The sequence below is a fragment of the Pelmatolapia mariae genome, linkage group LG7, assembly GCF_036321145.2.
Source record: "Pelmatolapia mariae isolate MD_Pm_ZW linkage group LG7, Pm_UMD_F_2, whole genome shotgun sequence".
NCBI lineage: Eukaryota > Metazoa > Chordata > Actinopteri > Cichliformes > Cichlidae > Pelmatolapia > Pelmatolapia mariae.
Genome location: NC_086233.1, coordinates 32,283,833 through 32,293,329, shown reverse-complemented (window position 1 = coordinate 32,293,329; position 9,497 = coordinate 32,283,833). Strand labels below are relative to the sequence as shown.

At 35.6% G+C, this 9,497-nt stretch overlaps 1 long non-coding RNA gene across 1 annotated transcript; it reads right to left on the bottom strand.

The window, feature by feature from the left end:
* Window positions 1-1,023: 1,023 nt before the first annotated feature.
* On the bottom strand, window positions 1,024-2,103 carry LOC134632184 (uncharacterized). Its single transcript, XR_010094477.1, has 3 exons — window positions 1,982-2,103; window positions 1,751-1,813; window positions 1,024-1,369 (listed from the first exon to the last, which is right to left on the bottom strand). It is a non-coding gene; the product is annotated as an uncharacterized LOC134632184 (long non-coding RNA).
* Between the last annotated feature and the right edge of the window lie 7,394 nt (window positions 2,104-9,497).

Genomic DNA, 9,497 nt, shown 5'->3' with positions numbered 1-9,497 from the left:
TACCAAGCCAGTCATATTTCAAAATTCATAAGCAATGCTTTGTATCGCCAAAGCAGACTTCTGAAAAATTGTTGGCTAGTTTAAGCCATACAAATCAAACTACTAGCATGCAAAAGTCCTGAAACTAGCAAAATGACTCCTTTTTTCATTATTCATTGCACATGCTCACTGTAATTATGGCTGTACCTCAGTCTCCAACCACTATTTCCCCTAATGTGACTGTAGCATAACCTATCAAGAGACAAAGCACGACCAGCAAAAGTGAGTGAAATTTTTTTTTTGCCATCAATGTCTTGTTTCAATTTTTTTTTAACAAATCTTGAATTTAAACACAATGGATGGATGGACAGATATATCCATGTAGTAGCCATGTACACTGTAAAATCTAATTAGTTCCCAGAACTCAAAAAAATTATGGAAACTCGTTGCCTCAAAAAAATTGAGTAAAGCTTAGCTAAAAATGACTAAGTTAGGACAACTTATTTATTTTGAGTACTCTGTACAAGCTCATTTGTTCCCAGAACTCAAAAAAATTGGATCAAGTTTACATAAGATGACCAAGTTAGGGCAACTTACTCATTTTGAGTACACTGTACAGCCGTGTTAGTTCCCAGAACTCAAAAAAATTATGGAAACTCGTTGCCTCAAAAAAACTAAGTAAAGCTTACTTAAGATGACTGTTAGGACAACTTATACATTGCAAGTCTGCAGTATTAAGAATAACTTGATATTTCTGACTTTCTGACAATATTAATTGTTTACCTGCTGACAAACATTTCAAGTTCAACTAAATGAAAAAACAATTTGTGGTAACCTGAATATGATTAAAAATAATTAACAACAATTTTTGTAATGATGTTAAAATCAGCCCAACTTTTATTTTCAAACACAACAAAGTACAACAGCCAACATACTGGACGCTGTTCTGCTGAACAACAAACAATTATATTGCCATCACTGTTATAATCTTACAATGAAACAAAGTCTCAGATGTAATTATTCTGAAAACAAGTTTAGGCCTACCACAAGTTTGTTTTGTACTTACATTACTTATATAATCAAAATAAAATATTTGTTGTTCTGTCACAAGTGCAGTCTCTAATTTAAACAACACATTTGTTTTTCATTCCAACACAGGAGCTGGAATGTTGTAATATTTTAAGGATGCTTGTTTCCAGTCCAGGCATTACTGCCTGAATGACTGTCATGGATCGAGGTGATCCAAATGTAGGTGCAGAAGAAAGTCTTTAACTTCCCTTAAGTACAGTGGCAGTGGATGTGGGTTGGAGATGCAATGAGCTTGAACCTGTAGGCGACCATCTTCACTGACCACACCATCTGTGACGGAGGACTCATCTCTCCTGGTGTCCTGCAAGCAAACAATCATATTTTTGGAACATGAACTTAATTGCTTTCTTAAAACATTTTTTTCTGCATTTGGTATAAAACAGACTCCAATTTAGACAATCTCAGGCTCCCTCCCCACCGGAGAGGTGACATTCAATGTCTCAATTGTCAGTCTGGATAGCCCTGACCACCACCCAACATACAATAATGTCATGAAAGCATCATTTTAAAAAAGGCTATGCAAACATGGCCAATAACTTTCATTCTAATGATGTGCAAAATGATTTGGGCACAAAACAAATTTTGCTGTTCGAAAACTTGCAGACTTCACTATATACAGTGTAGACCCTCTAAACTAAGTTTGAAGAAATGCAGACCAAACTGTTGTTGTTTGTTTACTTACACAGCATGTCTTGTAGAATTAACTGGAGTCACAGCAACAGCATAGTGCAGTCATATCTCAAGTCTAATAACAGAAGACAGGAAAAGATCAGTAAAGAAACAACTTCCCCAAACCAAAGCACAAACAAAACAATAAGTAAAACAGGCTGATCTAAAGTATGATTAAAGTTCAGCCTGATTAATATAAATGTCACTGACAGTTGCTAATATATTGGAAAACCAAAATACTTACTGATGTCTTTCTGTCCAACAACAGGAGTGCTGGTCCCGAGCCTCAAAGACAGTAAGAAGCAAGCAGAGGGAGAAAAAACAGAACATATTTCAGAAACTGATTTGATCCTTAATGGCTGTGCAATCATTGTAACATAGAATTTGCTTATTTTGTTAAATAAAGGCTAGATTTGACATTAATAGATGCCACAGATGTTCTAAAGCTGCCACAAAGCTTAAAAAAAATGGACGTCTCCGAAAACGTCGGAGCATTTTTGCAAATATGTGATGTCTTGATAAATCGAGCAGATATTTGAACTTTACACAGCTACATTCTCGCCTGAAAATATCTTAAAAGTTTATTTTGTGACCCAGAAAAAGTAATAAGTTTTTCAGCGGCGCTCCTCCGCCATTGCCGCGCTTACAAGTACGCACAGGCTCCGACAACCGTGGCCGACAAATGCGATCCTCCTTTTCCCCAGACTACCCTTTCTGGATCACAAAATGACCTTTTAAGATATTTTCAGGGGAGAATGTAGCTGTGTAATGCTCAAATATCTACTTAATTTATCAAAATATCACATATTTGCAAAAGTGCTTCCACGTTTTCGGAGAGCTCTGTTATCCACCCCCCACACCTATCCCACCCCTAACGGCTGCACCTCCCAAAGAATTTTGTCTGGGCTCTTATCTCACTTATTTATTTCAAACGATCAACAGAAAATTTCACCGACATAGTTTTATGTAAGGTTTTTAAGGCTGTGGTGTTAATTTTTAAGTAACATGAGCCCAGCGGCAGCAGCAACGCTAGGCTAACACTAACTAGCTAGCAAGATTTTAAACCTGGTGCTAAACTAAGAGAAGCCACAAAATCAGTTTGAATAAGAGTAAACATTTACTCACCAAGTCAGTGTATCAGGTAAAGATCCACAGTAATGACAACAATAATATCTCCAGGTTTGCTCAACATATTCCATAACAAATGCACCGTGAACATGCGGACTGATCCGCGAGGGAGGAGGACGGTAGTCACGTGGCATTTTCAAAACACATCTTTCATCCTTCCGCCCAGAGAAGCAAAACTTCCAGCTTACTTAGTTTTTCTAAGTTAGGACAACTCAAATTAATCGAGTTTATCAGCGTTTTTGCATAAAAAGTACTGGTAAGTTATTTAAATTGAGTTCTAATAACAAATTGATAAAAATTGAGTTCAGCCTATTTAATATTTTTAATTAAACACAATATTACATTTTACAGTGTAGTGTGATTGACCCATTAAGTGGATAGAGAATTGTGGATACACTTTATATCTAATGGTCTTACTGCCTATATCTCGCCAACATCATCTGTTTGACTTTCAACAAAGCCACGCTGTGACTTTTCAAAACATTAGGAAGAAGTTACCTAGGACTCATATAATACTTTATTGATCCCTGTTAGGCACATTTTTGTCTCCTTTGTAAGCTGTGGAGAGGCAGAGGCAGCTGATACGATTTAATGTACTGTTCACTGATATCTGGATGGGTTCTGATAGAAGTTTTTTTTAGACTCAAATTCTCCTCACTTGCTACACTGTGCTGCTGCCCTGATCTGTGTATTAGTCTTGTATTAAATACTGGAAATATTATCACCTTTTGAAAGAGCCTGGCCACAGAGTGCCACCCCTGTAGCATCAAAGAGAGGTAACACAGCTGAATAGGTGCACTGGCGCTTGAATCTGTAAAGGGCAAGCTTTAAGGATCACCAAACATAGCATTTGCCACAATACATACTATGCATTACAATGTCTCTTGCAGAGGATTGGATTGGAGTGTTTTTATAGCTATGTTTTGCTTGGTTTAATGTTGTATATAGAAATTATATCTACAATGTAAAAGATGCACTTTGTAATGCATGTTACAAAGAATTTAGTAACTGCAAAAACTCTCTGCTTTTGTTGTTGTTGTTGTTTTAGCTGCTTATCCAACTCAGTATAAGTTGGAATTGGAGCCTATCCCAAATCTTATTTCATTAAAAGTAGATACACCTTGGACAGGTCACCACTCCCTTCATTGTGCATTCTAGCTTCATTTATGTCATTCAAATTTATTTGATCATGATTGCATAAAAATTAACATACTTTAACACTGCCTGCTAATGAGACAATAAAAGACACATTGTGCATCTTTTAGAAACTCGAATTTTAATTTAAACAATTTATTTTGTGACATTTCATTTTGGTTTTTTTGTTTTGTTTTTTTTACTGCTGGTTCTGAGAAGAAGAGGAAAAATGAAACATCTCTGCAAGACTGCATTTCAGTTTGAAGTGCTTTGAAGTAAAATGACAATGTGCTCTGAATGACATTGGTAATATGATGATGCATAATTTATTTATAATTTTACTTTAGCATGTTAGTATTGAAATCTGAAATTCACAAAGCTAATGGGAATTTCTTTATTTTTAAATTCACCAAAGCAAGAAAGATTTATTCATTTGGTACGGGGGGGGGGAGTCAATCCATCTAATAGTTTGTAGTGCCTCTTACTAAAAATCCAAAATGTCAATGTCCCATTGATACTAAAAGAAAAGGGGGAATTACCAAGGTCAGCAGTCTATGTGTCATCCTCCAAGGTTCCTGAAAGTTTGTAAATTTCATTTTAAAAATCAATCTCATGACATTTTCTCAAATAGTTGCAATAAAGGAAGTGGACTGACTGGCAGACTGGTTGACGCTGGAAAGCACACAATATATTACCAAGCCAGTAGTTTTATTACATAATTGACTTTAACCCTTACCATTTTTATATGTTAAGCAACATTTTTCTTACAAGAGCTTAGCAAATATAAACATTCATAAGCAGACACCAGTTATAAAAATAATAGCAATAACAATATGTGATAATGAAATCGATGGATAATGGTCCCATTAAGCATGGGCCAAAAAAGACAGAAGACACAGAAAGGATGTCTTGATGCATGCTCAATCATCCAGGTAAGAGAATCCCAAAAGGTTGATTCTGTTCATCTAGACGTAGTGTTTTCAGTGGGAGAAACGTTTCGTCACTCATCCAACTTAGATGAGTGACGAAACGTTTCTCCCTTTGAAAACTCCCATTGAAAACTCTCATCCAAGTGACTTCTTCAGACTGAAGAATCAACAGAATCAACTTTTTGGCACACAAAGAGGATGCATATGAGTCTAGATGCAAGTGGTGGTGATAACCCAAGGAGTTGCTGTGCTATATAATGGTGCTGTCAAAATGAAAGGGACTGACAGCATTAGAAAATGAAAGTTTTATAGAAAAAACTTTTTTATTATTTATTATAGAAAACCCTCTTATTCAACTTTAGTTGAACCTGATTTCTTGTCACTATACTTTAATAACAGAAAACTATGTATCATATTTGAACAGAACTATGTATTTCATCAAACAGATTTTGCAATGCACAAAACAGAACAAAGGTTTAGGGTTTGATAATCTAAGTCTATAAGCAATCATTTTTGGCTAGTATATAAATTTACAGAGTCAAGGAAAACAAGACACCATGTAAGGGCAAGTTAGTTTGCCAAAGAGGGTTCAGATGGAGGATCTCTCTATAAAAAGATTGATTTAATCACATACCCTTCTTAACTTGAATTAATGAATCATTGTTTTCATGTCTATACCCCGAGGAAAGACAAAGTACTGTCTGGCTGGCCGATCCCATGCATTGGATGATTAGCACTCTCATTAAGGGTGGAGGTGGAGTGTGTAAATCTCAAGAGATTGAGAGTAGCTGTACAGGTGCAGTAGTCATGTACACTGTCTAAATTTTCTTTGTTTGGTGTATATTACTTTGCACCAGACTGAAAAGTATTTGTTTCAACATCAAACAATATATTTGTTCAGTATAAAAACTCATTATTGATTAGTCATTGGCACCATTATTTCAACTTTTATTTTTATTTTTGATTATTGTTGTTTTATTTATTTATTTTATTATTGATAGTTGGCCATATTTGTCAAAGTATATGACCTATATACCAATCTGACCTGACAGCTATGTCAGAAACGAACCCCTGCACTGTGTAAGAATGACAAGGGATGTCACATCCATCGTACAATCCTCATTGCCCACTGACATAGCAGTGCTGATATGAATTAGGATTTAGACTTCTTGATACAGTCACATGTAGGTCACAGGCTTGCGCTCAGTGTTGCAGATTTGAAAACAAAGAAAAAAATACTAACTTTCTGTCAAAAACCTGTAAAATTATGAAATTTCAGGACACAAGATTGATGAAATAGATTTGTGGCTTTCTGTGTATGCAGTAAAGCTGTCCTGCAATACACCATTCAAAATTAAGGATATCTGTAACTGCTCTACAGAGAATACAAACTCCACTTTTTTAATGATTGAAAAGAATTGATCGCTAAAGTTGTTCAGCAAGAAAAGCATATATGCAGTTTATTTGATGGTGTTCATTAACATCGATTCAGCTCTACACTGCAGGACCTTTAATCAAGTTATACAAATGCCTTGAATATAATGACACATATATTATATATAACATGTCACATTATATATATATAATGTGACATGCCTAAATAGTTGTCCTTCAGTACTTCGGTCAAGACACTAAAATTTTAGCACAAAGGAAACAAAGCAAGATTAAAAATGTAAAATTTCTTATTCTACATTTAAAAAAAAATGGACAAAGTTTGGGTGAGGTGTGGCATCTTCAGTTTGTCTTCTTTAGTCTTCTCTTCTTTAATGTTTCATTATTTTAATTCTTGGTTTATTTTTTTATTATTTATTTTGTATTGATTTCTTCTGCTTTATTTTGCTTGTTCTAAACATGACTGCAAATGCTGTTTATAACTTTACATTTCTTCCTTCTTCCAGGTCTGGACTACTAAGAATGACACCCCAAATTTCAGTTGGGTAACAATTGGGTAACAATTTGGGAAATTGATATATATTCAATGTATTTTCAATGTCTAATTGAAAATATATTAAATATATATGTTCATTTTCAATTCAGTGTATTTAGTTTCAGTCGTGGCAAATCACAGTAACAGTCACTCAAGCAACTTTGGTGCTATATAAATGAAATTGAATCAAATTGAATTAAAGTTTTCTCTTTAAAACTTTGCTAGAGAAACTTCTATAATGCATTTGTAAACCAAATCTTACCCTGACAATCATCCAGTCATACTCATGAATGCTCTCAAGCAAGTCAATCTAATGCAAGGATTTGATGGAAGCCATTTGAAAGGATTGTACTCCTTACAATAAATCAGTGGTTCCCAAACTTTTTTTGCTAGGCCCCCCTTTGTTTTACAAGAAAAAATCCCTCCCCCCACACGCGCGCGCACAAACACACACATCCTCCAACCACACACACCCATATTTTGCTCCATTGCGGTTTATTTCACACCTCAAACATTTAGTAAACAATTAAGCAAATACAAGTAATCTGCAATAAATTACAGGTAGTAATAAAATAAACTACTAACTTTTTTACGCTATGTCCACACCTACACGGGTATTTTTGAAAACGCAGCTGTTTCTGTGCGTTTGGGCCTTTCGTCCACACGTAAACGGCGTTTCGAATCACTGAAAACGGAGATTTTTTAAAACTCCTTTTTTTGTGTTTACATATTGACGAGGAATACAGAGCTCGTCACGCAACATCAAAGGTGCCTTTTTTTCACGTCACGCTGTGCGCCACGTTATTGTTTACATGAGATGAATTGCAGAATGGCAGATAGAGACAAAATACTGTTACTGTTAATCTTACTATCTTCAGGTTTTACACGCTTACATATACACACGCAGTTACTGTCCCTCCATTTAGAAAGGCAGAGGCGTCACGGTGTAATTATTTCACATGTAGTTTTTTTCCTGTGTAATAATATTCAACATTGCTATCAATACATTTTTCAAAAAATGCCTCTCTGTGCAAAATGGGTTTAAAAACATAAACAACTGTGGGATACTGTTTGTCTGTGATTTGAACCGAGGGAACAAATTGTGGCAGGATCAGCCTGATATTATTTGTATCCCGCTGTAACTTTACTGTATAAAGAGTTAACGTCTCCAAATGTCTGGAGTAGTTAGTCATTACATCAAGTGTTTGTGAACTAAAAATCAAGAATGTGGGATACTGTTTGTCCGTGATTTGAAGAGCCCAGCGCGTGCTCCCGACGCAGGGAAAACCAATTCTGCAGGGGAGACCTACCTTGGCATTTGTGCAGGTGAAGCCAAAGGGAAGATATGCTTCACCATATTTTCTAGTCTTTGGCTTAGAATGAAGTTGGTTTGGAAACATATTCAGCTATGCTTCATCTCCTGCTTTGCGTTTGTGTGGGAGCCCCGTGCTAGCAGTGTCCAAGCGTTTTTTGTTTTTTTTTTCCCTTTTCATACCGCGCCCCCCCTGGGGCCCCACACTTTGGGAAGCTCTGCAATAAATAAATAAAGTAATATACAACGATGTAGAGAAAACAATAACACTGTTTTGTATCCCTTATACATATTGTACTTTAATCAGCATATTGTGCTCGATTGTAAAAGACTAGTCTTGCTTGTAGAATTTTTGCACCGAGTGAAGTGAAAAAGTGAACCAACTAAGTCTGCGTAAAGGCAAGGCAGTGAAATATGTGTTGGTGCATCTACATTTTTCCTTGGGTAGTAACTTGAACAGAGTAAAATGATGAGGCATAAGCTTGTGTGTATACTAGAACTACTTTGATCGTCTTCTGTGACCTGCTTCAGCACTGAACTTTGCCCTTTCTCTTTAAACATCCATCTTGCAGTACCAGGTTGAGAACAGGGCAACCTCATTCATTCCACTAAAACTCGGGAACACCTGCTTGGCTGTCATAGACGAGTAGCACTGGAAATATTCAGTATACTCAACAACTGGCTTTTCACTAACCAAATAATTTTAAAAACACATAGATTTACAATGAGGAAATGTTTGAGCAGCATGTTTTACACACATTTTCCACATTTGCTTTTTAATGAGTTCACCATTTCATTTCCACAATATGTACTGCTTGTGGGGATATCAGAATGGATAAAAGCTTAAAGGAGTTTAGACTCGCAGGCCTTAGGCTGTTTGATTTTACTCACACTCCAATATCAGCATATGAAAGCAACTCTTAACGCATGTGTTTGAAGTTTATAGACTGGAGTGAGTGAAAATACATTATTTTTTATTTTAATGTTTAAAAAAAGAATCAAGATTATGGTTAAAATGTTTTTTTACCCCCCAAAAAAACAAAACAAGATTTTTTCTAGTATTAAAACAGGATAATATTTTTTCAACTTAAAAACCAACCAAACAAAAAAATAATAATTTGTGCTTATTGGGAATCTTGTGAAACACTTGGAAAATCCACACAGTACATATTTAAAATGTCCCAATCGACTCTCCATCCTCCTGAGGTCAGCAATAATGTTTTTTAAAGACAGACTCAGTGTCATTTATCTTTTGTTCAGTGACATCTCTGTAACTGGTTTTTGAGATTTAAGTGTTGAATAGCCAGATCACTATCAAAAACCTGACTTT